Genomic DNA, 19090 nt, shown 5'->3' with positions numbered 1-19090 from the left:
TTCAATTTAGGAAAAAACAGGATATGAATGGAAAAATCTCCAGTGAAATAGATGGAATAAATTTAAAAACAAGCACAACTTCTGGAAATCAGGGACGCACTTAGAGAAATGCAAAATAAACTGAAAAGTGTCAGCAATAGAATGGAACAAGTAGAAGAAAGAATTTCAGACCTCAAAGACAAGACTTTCAAATTAACCCAATCTGACAAAAACAAAAAAGAATTTTTAAAAAATGAACAAAGCCTCCAAGAATTTGGGGATTATATTAAGCAACCAAACCTAAGAATAACTAGTGTTCCTAAGAAAGAAGATAAATCTAAAAGTTTGGAAAATTTATTTGAGGAAATAATGAAGGAAAACTTGTCTGGTCTTGGAGATCTAGACATTCGAATACAAGAAGCTCAAATAACACCTGGGAAATTTGTTGCAAAAAGATCATCTCCTAGGCACATAGTCATCAGGTTATCTAAAGCCAAGACAAAGGAAAGAATCTTAAGAACTATAAGGCAAAAGCATCAGGTAACCTATAAAGGAAAACCTATCAGATTAACAGACTTCTTAGCAGAAACCCTACAAGCTAGAAAGAATTTGGGTCCTATCTTTAGCCTCCTTAAATAAAACAATTATCAGCCAAGAATTTTCTACCCAGCAAAACTAAGTTTCAAAAATGAAGGAAAGAGACAGTCTTTTCCAGACAAACAAATGCTGAAAGAATTCACCACCATGAAACCAGCACTATAAGAACTGCTAAAAGGAGATCTAAACCTTGAAACAAATCCTCAAAATACACCAAAATAGGACCTCCTTAAAGTATAAGTGTCACAGGACCTATAAAATAATAACACAATTTAAAAAAAGGTATTCAGGCAACAAATAGCATGATGAAAAATCAGTGACTCACATCTTAATACTAACATTAAATGTAAATGGCCGAAATGCTCCACTTAAAAGATACAGAATGACAGAAAATAAAAACTTACCAACCAAATGTCTGCCCTCTTCAAGAGACTCACCCGACACATAGGACTCACATAAATTTAATGTAAAAGGGTAGAAAAAGATATTGCATGCCAATAGACACCAAAAATGAATAGGAGTAGCTATTCTCATATCAGGTAAAACAAACTTTAAAGCAACAGCAGTTAAAAAAGACAAAGAGGGACATTATATAATGGTAAAGGGCCTTGTCCAACAGGAAAATATCACAATTCTAAATATGTATGTTCCTACCACTGGGGCGCCCAAACTTATTAAACAATTACTAATAGACCTAAGAAATGAGATAGAAAACAACACAGTAATAGTAGGGGACTTTAATATTTCACTGACAGCACTAGACAGGTCATCAAGAAAGAAAGTCAACAAAAAAACAAGGGACTAAAACTATACCCTAGAACAAATGGATTTAACAGATATTTACAGAAGATTCTACCCAACAACTACAGAATACATATTCTATTCATCAGTGCATGGAACTTTCTCCAAGATAGACAATATGATAGGCCACAAAACAAGTCTCTGCAAATTTAAGAAAATTGAAATTCTATGAAGTACTCTCTCAGACCACAGTGAACTAAAATTCAAAGTCAACTCCAAAAGAAACCCTCAAAACCAAGCAAATACATGGAAATTAAATAAGTTGCTTCTGAATGATCATTGTGTCAACAATGAGATTAAGATGGAAATTTAAAAATTCTTTGAACTGAACAATAACAGTGACACAACCTATCAAAATCTTTGGGATACAGCAAAACCTGTGCTAAGAGGAAAGTTCATAGCATTAAATGTCTACATCAGTCTGAAAGAGCACAAATAAACGAACTCAAGGAACTAGAGAAACAAGAACAAACCAAAACCCACTAAAAGAAAATAAATAACCAAGATCAGAGCAGAACTGAATAAAATGGAAACAAAAAGATAAATGAAACAAAAAGTTGTTTCTTTGAAAAGATAAATAAAATGATAGACCATTAGCAAGACTGACCAAGTAAAGAAGAAAGGAGATCCAAAAAACTCAATTAGAAACAAAATGGGAGACATTACAACTGATACTACAGAGATACAAAACATCATTTAAGGCTACTATGAACACCTTTACATGCATAAACTAGAAAACCTAGAGGATATGGATAAATTTCTGGAATTATACAATCCTTCTAGATTAAATCAGGAAGAAATGGAAACTCTGAACAGACCAATAACAAGCAGCAAGATTGAAATGGTAGTTAAAAAGTTACCAAAAAAAAAAAAAAATTCCAGGATTAGAAGGATTCACAGCTGAATTCTATCAGACATTAAAAGAAGAATTGGTACCAATCCTATTGACACTGTTCCAAAAAATGGAATCTCCCCTAAATCATTCCATGAAGCCAGTATCACCCTAATACCAAAACCAGGAAATGACATAACAAAGAAAGAACACTACAGATCATTATCCCTGATGAACATATATGCAAATATTCCCCCCAAATCATTCTATGAAGGGAATCCCCAACAAATCAATCTATGAAACCAGTATCATCCTAATACCAAAACCAGGAAATGACATAACGAAGACAGAAAACTACAGATCAATATCCCTGAAGAACATACATGCAAAGATTCTCAACAAAACACTAGCTAACCAAATTCAACAGCATATCCAAAAGATAACCCACCATGATCAAGTGGGTTCCATACCAGGGATGCAGGGATAGTTTAACATAGGTAAGTCAATAAGTGTGATACACCACATAAACAGAATTAAAAACAAAAATCAAACAATTATATCAATAGATGCAGAAAAAATAGCAAAATCCAGCATTGCTTTGTGATTAAAATACCCAGCAAAATCAACATACAGGTGACATACCTTAAGGTAATGAAAGTTATCTACAACAAACTCACAGCCAACATTATACTGAATGGGGAAAGGTTGAAAGCATTCTGCCTGAGAACTGGAACTAGAACAAGACAAGGATGTTCACTTTCACCTTTCTATTCAACATAGCTCTGGAATTCCTAGCCAGAGCAATCAGCCAAGAGAAAGAAATTAAGCACATCCAAATCAGTAAAGAAGAATTCAACTGTTGCTATTTGCTGATGACATGATCGTATACCTACAAAACCCTAAAGACTCTTCAAGTTTCTAGAACTGATAAATTCAGCAAAGTTTTAGCATACAAAATTAATGTACACAAGTCAGTAGCCCTGCTATATGCCAACAGTGACCAAGCTGAGAATCAAATCAGGAATGCAACTCCTTTCACAATAGCTACAAAATAAAATATTTAGAAATATACCTACCCAAGCATGTGAAAGACTTCTACAAAGAAAACTACAAAACATTGCTGAAAGAAATCATAGATGACACAAACAAATGAAAACACATCCCATGCTTATGGATGGGTAGAATCAGTATTGTGAAAATGACCATACTGCCAAATGCAATCTACATATTCAACGTAATTCCCATCAAAATACTAACATCATTCTTCACAAACTAGAAAAAACAATCCTAAAATTCATGAAACTAAAAAAGAGCCCACACAACCAAAGTGAGACCAAGTAAAAGGAACAAATCTGAAGGCATCTCATTACTCGACTTCAAACTATACTATAAGTCCATAGTCACCAATACAGCATGGTATTGATATAAAAATAGGCACATAGACCAATGGAAGAGAATAAAGAACCCAGAAATCAAGCCAAATACATACAGCCAACTGAGCTTTGACAAAGTAAACAGAAACATAAATGGGAAAAGACACTCTATTTAACCAAATGTACTGGGAAAATTGGCAAGACACATGAAGAATGAAACTGGATCCTTATCTCTCACCTTACACAAAAATCAATTCAAGATGGATCAAAGACGTAAACCTAAGAGCTGAAACAATAAAAATTCTAGAAGGTAACATGGGAAGAACTCTTCTAGACATTGGCTTAGGCAAAGACTTCATGACCAAGAACCCAAAAGCAAATGCAACAAAAACAAAGATAAACAGATGTGACTTAATTAAACTAAAAAGCTTCTGCACAGCAAAAGAAACAATCAGCAGAATAAACAGACAACCCACAGAGTGGGAGTAAATAGCTGCAAAGTATGCATCTGACAAAGGATGAATATCCAGAATCTAAAAGGAACTCAAACGAATCAGCAAGCAAGAAACAAACAATCCTATCAAAAAATGGGCTAAAGACATGAATAGAAATTTCTCAAAAGAACATATATAAATGCCCAACAAATATATGAAAGTAACGCTCATCATCAGGGAAATACAAATCAAAGCCACAATGTGTTATCACCTTACTCCTGCAAGAATGGTCATAATCAAAAAATCAAAAAATAATAGATTTTGAGGTGGATGTGGTGAAAAGGGAACACTTCTGCATTGCTGGTGGGAATGTAAAGTAGCATAACCACTATGGAAAATAATGCAAAGATCCCTTAAAGAACTAAAAGAACTACCATTTGATCCAGCAATCCCACTACTGGGTATCTACTCAGAGGTAAATAAATCATATGAAAAATATACTTGCACACACATGTTTATAGCAGCACAATTCACAATTGCAAAAATATGGAACCATCGCAAAAGCCCATAAATCAATGAGTGGATAAAGAAAATGTGGTATATATACACCATGGAATACTACTCAGCCATAAAAAGGAACAAAATAATGGCATTCGCAGCAACCTAGATAAAATTGGAGACCATTATTCTAAGTGAAGTAACTCAGAAATGGAAAACCGAACATCGTATGTTCTCACTCATAAGTGGGAGCTAAGCTATGAGGATACAAAGACATAGGAAAGATACAATAAGGCTTTGGGGACTAGAGTGAAAGGGTGGTGTGGGTGACAGATAAAATAATACACTGGGTACTGAGTACACTACTTGGCTGATGGGTGCACCAAAATCTCAGAAATCATAACAAGTGAACATATTCATGTAACCAAACACCACTTCTTCCTCAAAATATATTGAAATTTACAATTTTTTTGTAAATTCAAAAAAATTTATAAAAAATTTTTTAAAGAAATTTAATAAAGTATCAAGGTCATAAACAAAGACAAACTGAAGAAACTTACGGCTTAAATGACATTAAAGAGATATGACAACTAATTGCAAAGCATGATCCTAGATTGAATTCTGGTCTGGAAAAAAATATATTAACATAATGTATATTATATGTTATAAAAATATATAATGTATATAAATATGTATAATAAAATACATTAATATATTATTGTGATAAATGAAAAAATAAATTGATTTTTTAATCTTTTTAGTCTACTAGTAAGGATGTCATATACTCTAGCTCTCGTTTTTGTGCATGTGGTTACCTAGAAACCTAGATATTATAATACTTATCAAAGCAAGAAACATATTTAACTGTTTACCTTCTCCCAAACGAGTACTTTAGAATTAACCCCAGTCATCCAACCCAGACTTATAATTACTATTATTGTATGTTTTAGTTCTGTTTTTAAAATCTTCTTTAAAATGTTTATTTTGATTTTAATACCTGTTTTTCTCATTCCTTCTTTCACCTCAGTTCCTCCAACTAGGATAATTTCTCTTCCTGAAGTAACGCTCTGTTGGTTGCAAATTCCCCAATTCTTTATCTGAAACTGTCTTTATTTCATCTTGTTATTGACAAATTTTTTTTATTGTGTACCAAATTTGAAATTGATGGTCACTGTATTTTCTCTCAGTTCATTTAAAAATTATTCTATTTCTACTTTTATTGTTGTGAAGAAAGCCACTGTCAGTCTAATTGTCACTCAGTTGAAAGTAACAGTTTGGTCTCTGGCTGTTCTTAAGCCCTTTCCTTTTGTTATTAAAATATTTTAGTTAAAAAATATTTTATAGTTTTATTACAATATGTCCAGATATACATCTATTTTGCTTGGTATTTCAGGTGCATTCTGAGTTTGTGGATTCATATCTTTCATTTATTTGATAAAACTGATTATTAGCTCTTAGGATTTTCCTCTGCTATATACGACCTCCTTTTTTCTTCTACATGATTAACTATATTTAGACCTTTTCATTTTATATTCCATGAGTCTTTTCTTTCAAATTTGCCACTTCTTGGTCTTTCAGTACACATTTTAATATCTTCAAATGTGTCTTCTAATTCTTATTTTAAATGTATCTAATCTGCTGTCAAATTTACCTATTGAAGTTTTAATTTCAACTAATTTTAGTTCTAGGAATTCTTTTTAAATATTTGACCAATTTTAACATACTTTTGTCATTTCATTTATATCTTTAAACATACTAAGCATTGTAATTTATATATTATGTGTCTGATAATGCCAACATGCCAATCCTTTGAAGATTTTCTTGTTTCTTTCTCGAGGCATCATGTCAGGCCTCATGATTTTCGATGAAGAGATCATAATTTCTTGAAGTTTCCTCTGTGGAGAATTTCTGAGGCCTATGCTGAAAGATTTTTCTAGGGATGATCTGCATTTACTTCTGCCAGTACCTGGGGATACTAGCTCAGAATCCTGTTAAACTGAGTAATTTTATTGTTTTCCAGACCACCTGGGTGGTATGAATATAGGCTTCAAACCAGTTCAATGCTGTCAGGTATGAATTAACAGGAAGACTGTTTCCCTGTACTTAGTACCAAGGTTCAAATCCAGTAATTTTCCATGAAGATCCTTAGAGATGGGTGGGAAAAGCATGTTTATTTCACCCTTACACTGAAGGTGTGTGGTTTCAGTTTTCCAGCTTTATACAGAGGGAGATCTTGTTCACTATTATCAGTGGTCCCTAATCTTTGCCACTTGTCACTTCTGTACCTGTGAGATTTGTTAAATGAAGTGTAGCCTAAAGCTGCATTCTTACATATTTAAGTTTGGTCTAAAAGTTTTTCTGTACACCGTGAACTACAACAAGTGGAGGTATATACAGACTATAGCCTACACCTGTGCCAATCACTGAGTTTTGGCCAATCAGATATAACCAACTGTTTGAACAGTGTTCAAATAAGGCAAATGCCAAGCTGTAACGAATCCAGCTGTTTCTGTACCTCACTTCCATTTTCTGCACGTCACTTTCCTTTTGCTGTCCATAAATCTTCCACCAAGTGGCAGCGCTGGAGTTCTCTCTGCATCTGTTGTGGTTCTGGGGAATGCCTGATTCACAAATCGTCCATTGCTCAATTAAACTCCTTTAAATTTAATTCGGCTGAAGTTTTTAACAGACTGAAAACAAGATCCAATTCACTGGGTTTGGTAAATGCTCTCAAAATAAAATCTGGCTTCAATGTTGTACTTACCTTTCCCGTATCCTATTTTCAGTCTTGAAATCAATCTTGACACATTGATTATTCTTTACTAACTTTCCAGCTTATCAGCTCATTCGAAAAGGTTTGTTCTCTACATTTTCCAGGGATTATTTTTAGACTTTTTAAAAGTGGTAGTGTTGTTGTAAGGTATCCAACCCACAATTCTGCTATATGTATATGTATATATGTGGGTATATATACATATATATGTGTATGTGTGTATATGTGTGTGTGTGTGTGTGTGTGTATATTCACATACACTGAATCTGCTAAACATGCTTCATGAAAAAGCTAAGTAACTAGACAATTTTCTAGACTGGAAGAGTAGCAGATGGAAGACAGGGTAATGAGGATGAGAATGAGAAAAAGAAAGTGAAACCACATAATGCACAATAGATTTGCATTTGATTCAAGGTTATGATTCTTCATTCAGTCCAAGAGCCACATAAATGTAAAACGTCATTGATAGTGCTTCTTTGGTAAACTCACTCCTGGGGACTTGCACATTGGTTGGAATCATGAGCTGACTACATACACACATGCAAAATGGAGTCAGTGAATCTGTTGTTTTTCCAGAGAAAGAGTTTTGCTCTATTATATTCATACCTCAATTTAACATGAGAAAATTTTGCTAGTATACTGATAATCATTTGGCTTTCAACCACAACAAGGACTAGGAAAGTACCAAGGAGGAGAAATGTAAAAGCCCCTTAAGTGTCTAAGCAAACACCTCAGCCACTTTCAAATGATGAAAATTTTTAGTAAAAAAACTGCTCTGTGTTTAAAATTATTCTCTCTTGTTTCCAGCAAATCACCATAGTCAGAGAAACATACATGATTCTTCAGAGTCATTACTAACGATTTTAGATCCAACTGGCAGGAAAAAGAAAATGCAAATCCAATTTCAACCTAATTCAGAACTGACTAGTTTAGAATTTGTAATACAATTTTAAAATCTCTTTGGAATTCTTAGAAACCAAACAACCAGAATTCCAATAAACAAAATTATTTTACTATGCTTTCCACAAAAAGGAAAGAGACAAAGGAAAAGAAAAGGAATTCCCTTTAACTTGTAGGAGACCTTGAAACCCAATTTTTCATGAAATCTGTAACTACAGTACTTTATAATATAGCTTCATTTTCAAAAAGAACATTTTGAGGGTCTACATGTCCTACCCTTTCCAAAGGTTGTGTTACATCCAGCTTCTATCCATGCAAGGCTTAGTGGAAAGATTGTAGGCTGTAGAAATAAGCTGTGAAGGTAATAATAGACACTTTCTCTGCCACTGTAATGGTACTTAACATTGTGGTCATAATGTTAGTTCTTTAGTAGTGGAAACTATGAGAAAACTAAGGCTTAACGTGATTAATAAGTAAGTGGCAGAGCTAGGGCCTCAACACAGATTTCCTCACCTAAAAATAGGTATTTTTTAAACTGTTTTAGAACTATCTCCCTAATGTATATACAGAGAAACAATAAACATTAATTTTTGCTAATTTATCCTGACCTGTTATCAAAGCCTAAGAAAGTACAATCAAATTCAGAAGATTTTGTAAGCATTATTAACTACAAAATCTATCAAAATCATTGTAAGGGCTAAAGAAAGAAGAAACACAAAATGTGGCTCAACAGTCAAAGACAGGTTTATTTGGGAGAATAAACATGAAAGGGCTTTCGGGCTGATTCAGGTCAGGAGCATTCTCTCTTACAGACTAAGAGTATTTAACAGGTTAGGGAGGGAGAGTTTATCACAGGTTCGGATTATTTCTGGATGGATGAGAGCTTTAGAGTGGGGTTGAAATGCTTCTGGTCAGAGGTGTCATTTGTGGTTTGTGGTCATGCTAACATTAGACATTAGGCTGATTTTTTGGGGGCTGAACTTAGGCAGTTTTTAATCAAGGGGAACTTAAAATGGTGGTGTTTGTCCAAGATGACGATGCTCTTGCTCTGTCAAGAATGCTATCCCCATTTTTATAACCTAAGAGTTGAAAAATTAGATTTTCGTGATTTCATACTTGGCACTTAGCTGAATAATTCCCCACTCATTTAATCACTATTTATAGAGTTTTTTCACGGCTAATGCCTTTCTTGTGTTCATTAATGCTTTAAATACTATTGAGAAAGAAAAAAAACAATGGTATGAGAAGTTCATCATTCTTAACCTCATCCTGAATTTAGTGAAGTTAACTACTTTCTCATCTTTTCTTTCAGTATGTCCGCATCAAATTTGAAATATATTAGAAAAAAGACAGAGGCATGATTAAAGAAACAACTGATTTACTGAAAGTTTCTAGAGATTCTTATTGAGATTTCTTACTTCATTTTTGATGATGGATGACACTTGACAGTTTGATCTAGGAGTTTACTCATATTGATGATCAAAATGAGAAATCAGGGCAGCAGGAAAGGAGTTTATTGAGGCAGTAAAATCTTATTTAAAATATTTATTTCAGAGGTACTTATCACATTAGCATCTAGGTCCCCATACTGATGTCAGAATGTTTTTAAAGATGAGCTTTTCTCTCCTTGGGAGTTATATGAGATTTGAGAGATAATTTTAAAAGAGCAGAAAACACCTATATTTTAGAAGATACTACTCAGACATTTTATAAGAGAGTGAAAACAGTATGAGGAAATATTCAAAGCTTAGATCTACATAATTAAGTACCAGGTGGTAATTACAAAAACACTCATATGCATAATTTAATTCTCACCATAATCTTGTGTGTTAGGTATCATAAAAAGCATCTTAACAAATTTAAAAACAAAGCATAAAGAAGTTATGTGAATTTGCTCAGGGTCATAGCTAACAAGTGGAACAACCCAACTTTTTCCAACTATGAGTCCATACTGTCTCTCTCTCCATGAAACACAATGCCCGAGGGTCTCGATGACTTAACATTAGGCTTCCCTATTCATATCCTTCAAACTTAGCTTGCAAAACAAGGGGGCAATGTGACACACTGGGGAAAAGATGAATTGTTTCAGACAGACTTACATTTTGCAAGCTGTTTTCAACAATTACTTTACCTTTCTTAGACATCGTTTCCTGATCTACTTTTAAAAAGATAGTAACACCTATTTTATAATGCTATTGTGAAAATTAAACCTACACAGTTATGGTTAAATTAATAGACACAATAAAACAAAGGTATTTTTCATGTTTTGGAGTTTCTATTAAGGCTTCAGAAAAATCAGTAGCAATATTTTTATTTTTCTGACTACAATTAAAAAGTGTGTCACTCCATTTCTTGTAGTAATATTGGGTATAAATTAATATTGGCTTTTGTAAAGATTTGAGATGCTTGAGAACAGAAGGGGAGATCCTATAACAAGCCAATTATGTCCTAAAAATTACACTGTTGCAAGGTTCAAATTACAGACTTAATTACTTCAATAGAAATATAATTATTCATTTGTTAAATGTTCTTATTATAACCAACTTTGCTTATGCAAATACAACTATGCTGTATTTTACTAAGTCAGTCAATTGATTGAAAATTTTAAATATATTGGCATTAAGTTGTTCACAATACTCTCATCATTTTCATGTCTGTAGGCTCTGTGGAAACGTGTTTTTTTGCATTTCTGATATTGGCTATTTGTGCATGCTTTAATTCTTCTGATTAGTCTCACCAAGAGCTTATTGATTATTGTTGATGCTTTCTATTGCTTATATGTTTTCTATTTCCATAACTTCTACTTCTAAATCCGATTTCCTTCCTTCTATTCTCTTGGGGTTTAATATTATGTACTAATTTTTGCCATGAATGTGTGTTCATTGATTTTTTTCAGTTTTTTCATTTCTAATATATGCAATTAAGGTTATAAATTTTCCTCTAAGTACAGCTCTGCTGGTATCCCATAGTTTTAGATAATTACTATTTTATTACAGTTTAAAGTATTTTCTAGTTTTCTTTTTTTATTTGGCCCATCAGCCATGTATCTCTTTATTCCAAAGAATATGGTGATATTCCAGTTGTCTTTTTGCAATTAGTTTCTAAGATAATTGCATTATGATAAAGTATATTCTGTATGCCTTCAATCCTTCCAACTACACTGAGAGCTACTTTATGGCCCAATATATAATCAATTTCTGTAAATGTTCCATATGCACTTGAAAAGAATATTTGGGAGAAGCATTATTGTAAATATCTTCATTAGGTCAAGATTGCTAATGGTTTGTTCAGCTTTTCCCTGTCTAATCACTGTGCCCCCAGTCTATGAAGCAATAAAAAGCTCCACCCTCAGCCACCTGTAAAAGTCAGTAAATGTCCTCCAACCAAGGTTAAGGAGCAACCTTAGACACAAGGCTCACTGCCCAGAGGCCCCTGTTCTCCTCCATCCTGGCCCCATAATTATTTTGGTACCCTGATAATTTCCAGCAGATTTTTTGTGTGTCCAGATTTTCTAACTAAACTCAGTGGGATATTTTATTTGAAATGTTGGTCGGCCCTAACCAAGAATGTAGCCTATTTGTTCTCTCTCCTTCCATAGAATGTCAGTCTTGAGGAACAATGACTGTGTCACCACTGTATCTCCAGCACTCAGAAGAATGCATAGAGCAGGTGTATAATAAATATTTCTTGAATGAATTATTAAATATAAACTTCCATTCCAACAGTATAAATACTTCTTGGCTCAGCAACTTTGCAAACACATATTTTCACGAAATAAAGCTCTTTAGAGTCCAAACTCCTTGGCTGGCTACTGCAGCTCTCTCAGCTCTACATCTAGAATAATTGGATAGTTACCCTTTCTAATCATGTCTGTGAAAGCCCCAGGGTTACCTTAATTCATTGACCATTATAAAATGCTTTATCATCTTCAAATTTAAGGTTAGAAAGTGTCAAGTTATATGCTTAATTAAAATAGCTCTAATCCCATGTGGGTTTAAGATTAATGTTACTGCACAAAAAGTAGAGGCATTAGGGACTCTCTCTGTGAGAAAACACTAACTATTACGTTTGGGGTTGACAAGTCTTTTGTCTGATAAACTCTAGGGAGGTGAAGACATCTGAAACATCTATTTATTCCTAGTTATTTCTCAGAGAATTTAAAATGATTTTTCCAAGCAAGATAGCTCTTCCCTTAATTTAAAACATCATTCAGGTATTATGATATCAACATGAGGGAACGAAGAGAGATGGTGTAAATTTATCCAAGGTCAAAAAAGGTAGTAACTAATTTCAAATTCATGGCCCCATCTCTTGACTGAGTTCTGGGCCAGCATATAAATGGTGGAGCTTTAAATAGTTAGGGAGGCATCTGAAAGAGCTAATAAAAATTATTTAAGATTCTCCTTTCTGATTAACAAGTGAAAAAGATTTGTAGGTAAGTAGGCATCAACATCCTAAGAAATCTCTTAGATAATCTCAAGGATTTTTCATCACTTTTTCAAACCCTTCTCTTCAATTTATTTTTATCTTTCTCCAGAAGTTAGAACTACAGGTTAAAGGGTGAAGGACATTCACTCTACCCCTCGTCGGGTAGCCCCACTGCTACCGACCAACATTTAGGCCATAGAATCCTCCCTCTCTGCTAGTGACTAGTGGCTTCAGAAATACCTAAATTTGGATATCTATAGTTCAGTATTTAAACATGACAAGACATGTAACATATGCAAAAAATTACACACTTCTCTGGCTTTAATTAGATTATAAAAGGGTAACTGTCCAGCAACCTTAGATGAGCAGATAAAAGAGGGGAAGCAGCCAGCCAAAAAGAGCAGCCTTCAAGCAACCTAGGTCCTCAGAGCTAGATGTCATGCAGACTGCCCAGGTGAGAAGGTTAACTTTAAGAGGTTGATATACCTATTCATCATGAACCTCCTGAATCTAACCTGATCCCTGGCCTATAGTAGGCATATTATAATTGCAAGTGAAAAAAAAGTCTGTTGGATTCAATCCGAAACAGAATTCATGCAAAGTATATTGATGCCCTAGCGATGACCAAAGAAGACCAATGTGACTTGTTATTACAGTAGTTCCTCCTTATCAATGATTTAACTTTCTGAGATTTAAGTTACCTGAGGTCAAACAATACATGAAATTTTAAATCACAGACCATTCTGAGTAGCATGTTGAAATCTCACACCATCCCTTTTCATTCCACTCAGACTGTTAATCATCCTTTTATCCATTATATCCACATTGTACACAAAACCTGCCCATCAGTCACTAAGTAGTTGCCTCTGTTATCATATCAACTGTCATGGTATCATGGTGCTTATGTTCAAGTCACCCATATGTTACTTAATAGTGGCCCCAAAACACAAGAGTGGTGACGCTGACATACTGTTATAATTGTTTCCTTCTATTATTGTTTTTAATCTCTTACTGTGCATAACTTATACATTAAACTTTATCATATGTATGTATTTGTAGGAAAAACTCTGTAGATATAGGGTTTGGTACTCTCCATGGTTTCAGCCCTCACTGAGTCTCTCAGAACATATCTCCCATGGATGAGGCAACTACTGTATTATCATTGTGAACTCAAAAATGTTATATATCTGATATTTTTCAACTCATTGTTATCATTAATGCTTTTTAATTTAAAATGCTATCATAGATTCTATGATCATATCTGTTCTATATTTTATTTAAATAAACATTACATTGAACTATAACATCAGACAGAAAAGTGCGCCAAACTGAACAGTTTGATCTGTCCTCAAAATAAATACAATCATGTAATGCCAACCAGATCCAGAAATAAAGCATTACCAACTCCCCCAGGAGTCCTCCTCCAGTCACTGTCCCCTCTTCTATCCCGCATCCTTCTTATTTTTGCCTGTGTTTGAACTTTACATGATTGAATTCATGCAATGTGTTTTATCTGGCCTCATGCATTCAGCATTATGTCTGTGAAATCTACTCATGTTAAATGCAGCAATAATCCTTCATTTTCATTGCTATCTAATATTCAGTTGTCTAAAGAGGAAACTATTTATGTATTCTAACTAATGGATAATTTGGCTGTTTGCAGACTTTGGCTTTTACAAATTTTTATTTGACTTCTACAATAGTCTTTTGGTGCATATATGTACACAATTATTTTGGGCATGTAACTAGGAATGAAATTATTGCATCAAAGAGTGCATATGTTTAAGTTTTAGTAGATACTGCCAAACCATTTTTGCAAAGTGGAAATTTACAGCTTGTACTTCCCCTAACAGGGTTAGGTTGTCCCAGTTGCTCCACATTCTTACCAACATGTGATAGTTGACATTTCAACAGTATTTTCTTAATTTCAGCCATTCTATTAGGTGTTCTGTGGGAACTTACTGGAGATTTGTTTTGCTTTTTTTTTTTTTTTTTTTTTTTTTTGCTAATTAGATATGACAGTTTCTGATACTTACTTTCCATATATATTATTTTTAGTGAAATTTTCTATTCAAGTAAATTAATTATAGGGAGAACCTTTTGGTTAGCATTCACATGGGACGCAATAGTTCTCATACTCTGGGCCCATGCTGAAATGTCCATCTAATAACACTCTTCCCAAAGCATCCTCAATTCAAGTTCCTCACCATTTAATCAAGCTGTCACACTCTACAAAATGAGATAGATCCATGTCTCTAAGTATCTCTCCTTCCAGGAAATACAAAGTTTGAATTTCTACCTACTAGTGAGAGGTAACAATGTGCTAGCAGTCCTCAGTCTCAGCACCTCCCCGGCCTGGAAGTCCACTCTGGCGGCACTTGAGGAGCCCTTCAGCCCGCCACCACACCGTGGGAACTCCTCTCTGGGCTGGCTGAGACAGGAGCCTCCTCCGTCTGCTTGCGGGGAGGTGTGAAGGGAGAGGCGCAGGCGGCAACCGAGGCTGCGCTCGCAGGCCAGCTTGAGTTCTGGCGGGCGCGGGCTCAGCGGCCCCGCACACAGAACGGCCAGACGGCGCTGCCGGCCCAGGGCAGTGAGGGGCTTAGCACCAGGGCCAGGAGCTGAGGAGGTTGCACCCCCTCCCCCAGCAGTGCCGGCCCGTGGGCGCCACACTCAAATTCTGGCCAGGCCTTAGCTGCCTGGCCGCAGGGCAGGGATCCGGACCTGTAGCCCGCCGTGTGTGAGCTCCCCCCGCTGCGATGGGATCCCGCGCGCGGCCTGAACCCCCCGCCCGATGGGCACCGCCCCCTGCTCTGTGGCGCCAGGTCCCATCAACAGCCCAAAGGCTGAGGAGTGCAGCTCCGCCTGCAGCCCGGGTTCAGGATCCACTGGGTGAAGCCATCTGGGCTCCTGAACGGGATGGGGACTTGGAGAACTTTTATATCTAGCTGGAGGATTGTATGTGCACCAATCAGCACTCTCTATCTAGCTAACCTAGTGGGGACTTGGAGAACTTTTCCCTGGGGCACTCTGTGTAGCTCAAGGATGTAAATGCACCAATCAGCACTCTGTCTAGCTCAGGGTTTGTAAATACACCAATCAGCATTCTGTGTCTAGCTCAGGGTTTGTGAATACACCAATTGGTACTCTGTATCTAGCTAACCTAGTGGAGACTTGGAGGACTAGCACTCTGTGACTCTGTGTCTAGCTCAAGTATTGTAAATGCACCAATCAGCACTCTGTGTCTAGCTCAAGGTTTGTAAATACACCAATTGGAACTCTGTATCTAGTTAACTCTGTATCTAGCTAACTAGCACTCTGTGACTGTCTAGCTCAAGGATTGTAAACACAGCAATCAGCACTCTGTCAAAATGGACCTATCAGCGCTCTGTAAAATGGACCAATCAGCTCTCTGTAAAATAGACCAATCAGCAGGATGTGGGGGGGAGGGGGTCAGATAAGGGAATAAAAGCAGGCTGCCGGAGCCGGCAGTAGCAGCCTGCTCAGGTTCCTTTCAACTCTGTGGGAGCTTAGTTGTGTTGCTCTTTGCAATAAATCTTGGTGCTGCTCACTCTTTGGGTCCACACTGCGTCTATGAGCTGTAACACTCACCACGAAGGTCTGCAGCTTCGGTTCTGAAGCCAGAGAGACCACGAAGCCACCGGGAAGAATGAACAACTCTAGACATGCTGTCTTTAATAGCTATAACACTCCCCAGGAAGGTCTTTAGCTTCACTCCTGACAGTGAGACCACGAACCCACCAGAAGGAAGAAGCTCCAGACACATCTGAACGTCTGAAAGAACAAACTGTGGACACGCAATTTTTAAGAACTGTAACACTCACCGCGAGGGTCCCCGGCTTCATTCTTGAAGTCAGTGAGACCAAGAACCCACCAATTTCGGACACGCTGGGATGATTGCTTTCCTCTGCTGTCCTGAAGACCATGCCTAAGGAGACTGCAATGCCTGACCACTACACCTTGGGCTGATCCATCTCAGTCAACCTGAGCATGCAGCCAAAGCTGTGGGTTAACAGGAGAAGGCACTAAGTGTGAGTCAACTGTATTAGAATTACCTTACTTGTGACTTCAAGACCTGCTCAGACCTAAGCCCATATTTCCCTTACCATCTGAGAAGTGAGTTTTACTTTGATATGCTCCAAATTTATAGCTTGATAGATCAATTAATGGACAGCTTTTGTTTCATGATCACCCAATAAACTATAATGTTTTTCTTGTCTCTCGCAGGGTCTAGTAGCAAGGCAAGAGCTCTTTCTCAAAAGAAAGTGAATTGTTTGCTAAAGAGTATAATTTTACTTTAAATTTCTAGAGATTACTATTATTATTTTCTGATTGGAGCTTAGCACAAAATAATCTATATAGAATTCTGATTTGCCTGGACACTTCATAAGTCATTGAGTCACAAGGGCCAACCAATCAGCCAAAGATCCAAATAAAGGATCAAGAAAATGCACTACTGCCATTGGTCTGGACAATATACGCAACATCTTATACGTTTGACAAAACTGACAAAGGGCATTACCATAAAAACTGCCACTTTTTTCTCTAGATAATAGATTTAGTTAGGGTTGCTACCATCACCACCCACAACTAGAGTGGATTCCATACAAATTCTGCTTGTTCACATCATTAGCTTTTGACCCAAAGTTCTGCAGCAGGTGTGCCGATTAACAGTGCGTCAGCCCTACTTGCAAGGGAGACTTAGAAAGCAAATATCTACATTTTTTCCCATACGTTCATAGGAAGTGGGTTTAAATTCTGGCCAAAATGAATGCAAAAAGTTCACCTTCTCAGGCATTCAATAAATGTTTGTTGATCTGAATTAAACTGACCCACTCCTTTCAAATCATGATAAAATGTCAGGAAATGTGAGCCAAGATTTCACAGCCATTCCCACAACACAGGGACACCTGGGACTGAGACCCTGGACTTACTCCTTGCAACACTGCTTTCCAGAATGTAGTGACTTAAGATAGATAATAACAGTGTGCCATTCTATAACAAATAGATTGCACCTGGTTAAGAAAATGAATTTTCATCTCTTTGAACATATGGCTGAATTTTCCATTACAAAAATCTTGAGATTCTGTATCAGGACTATTTATGTTGTAAGAAATCAAAAACACAAAAGAGCTTGTTAAACTAATCTGTAATCAGAAGTAGTTCTTAGTTCATGCAGTGGCTGATCATACAGTTTAAAAAATGTTGCTCAAGACTCAACTTCTATTTCTCTGCATTGCCTTCTGTGGTATCTGCTTCATCTACAGGGGCTACAGAATGCCCAAAGACCCCTCCCAGCAACACACACACACACACACACACACACACACACACACACAAACCTGTAGTGAGGTAGCCAAATGGATGCCATACTTATGACCCTGAGAGACTCATGCATCTTTCGGTAACTGTTACAGAAGGAAGGGGAAGCTTCTCATTTCCAGAAACTTTAGCTTGTCCCATCTTAGTGCCTTTGATTGGTTTATGCATTCATTTCTAACCTATATAACTGGAAAGATGGGATGAGCTGCTTGATAAAAGACTATCAGAATTCAAACCTGAAGATAAGAATGGGTAAATTCGGCCGGGCGCGGTGGCTCAAGCCTGTAATCCAGCACTTTGGGAGGCCGAGACGGGTGAATCACGAGGTTAGGAGATCGAGACCATCCTGGCTAACATGGTGAAACCCCGTCTCTACTAAAAATACAAAAAACTAGCCGGGCGAGGTGGCGGGCGCCTGTAGTCCCAGCTACTCGGGAGGCTGAGGCAGGAGAATGGCTTAAACCCAGGAGGTGGAGCTTGCAGTGAGCTGAGATCCGGCCAAAAAAAAAAAAAAAAAAAAAAAATGGGTAAATCCTATCCCAAAAATATATGACTGAGAATGGAAGGGTATGATTCTACAAAAGGAAACAGGTTGGAAAAGGAGGCTACTGTTGGTAGAATAGCAGGGAAATAGGTATGATAAGGCATACCACAAAAGCCCATTTTGAATTGGTTTGAATTTTTGCATAAATGCAGCCACCCTTCTTTTTTAATGGTTAAGAACTATGCAGTCCATTAAAGAGTACCACTTCTATGGTATTTTAAAAGGTTATTTTTCAGGGATGGAATTCATTCATATTTCCTAAAATTATAATCCTTCTCAAATTTTTATATGTTTAACATTCTGTGTCAATCCAAAACCTCAGATATAAGCATTTCTAGTTGACCTTGCTCTGATGATATTAAAAATTGCTGTTGGGGATACCAAGGAGTATCATACATGGATTCACAAACTTTACCTGTTTCCCCGTACATCATGCCCTTTAACTGTTCTTTAGATCAGAATTCCTGAAGATGTTTTCAATATCAATGATTTGCAAATTTTTGTGAAAATCATATTTCCAGTTCAAACATTCTAAATTGAGAGTGCTGAAAATCAAGATCACTTGAGTAACTCCTGGCCCTACAAATGTTT

Source organism: Papio anubis, chromosome 6 (genome assembly GCF_008728515.1).
Source record: "Papio anubis isolate 15944 chromosome 6, Panubis1.0, whole genome shotgun sequence".
Taxonomy (NCBI): Eukaryota; Metazoa; Chordata; class Mammalia; order Primates; family Cercopithecidae; genus Papio; species Papio anubis.
This window is presented reverse-complemented; position numbering follows the sequence as displayed.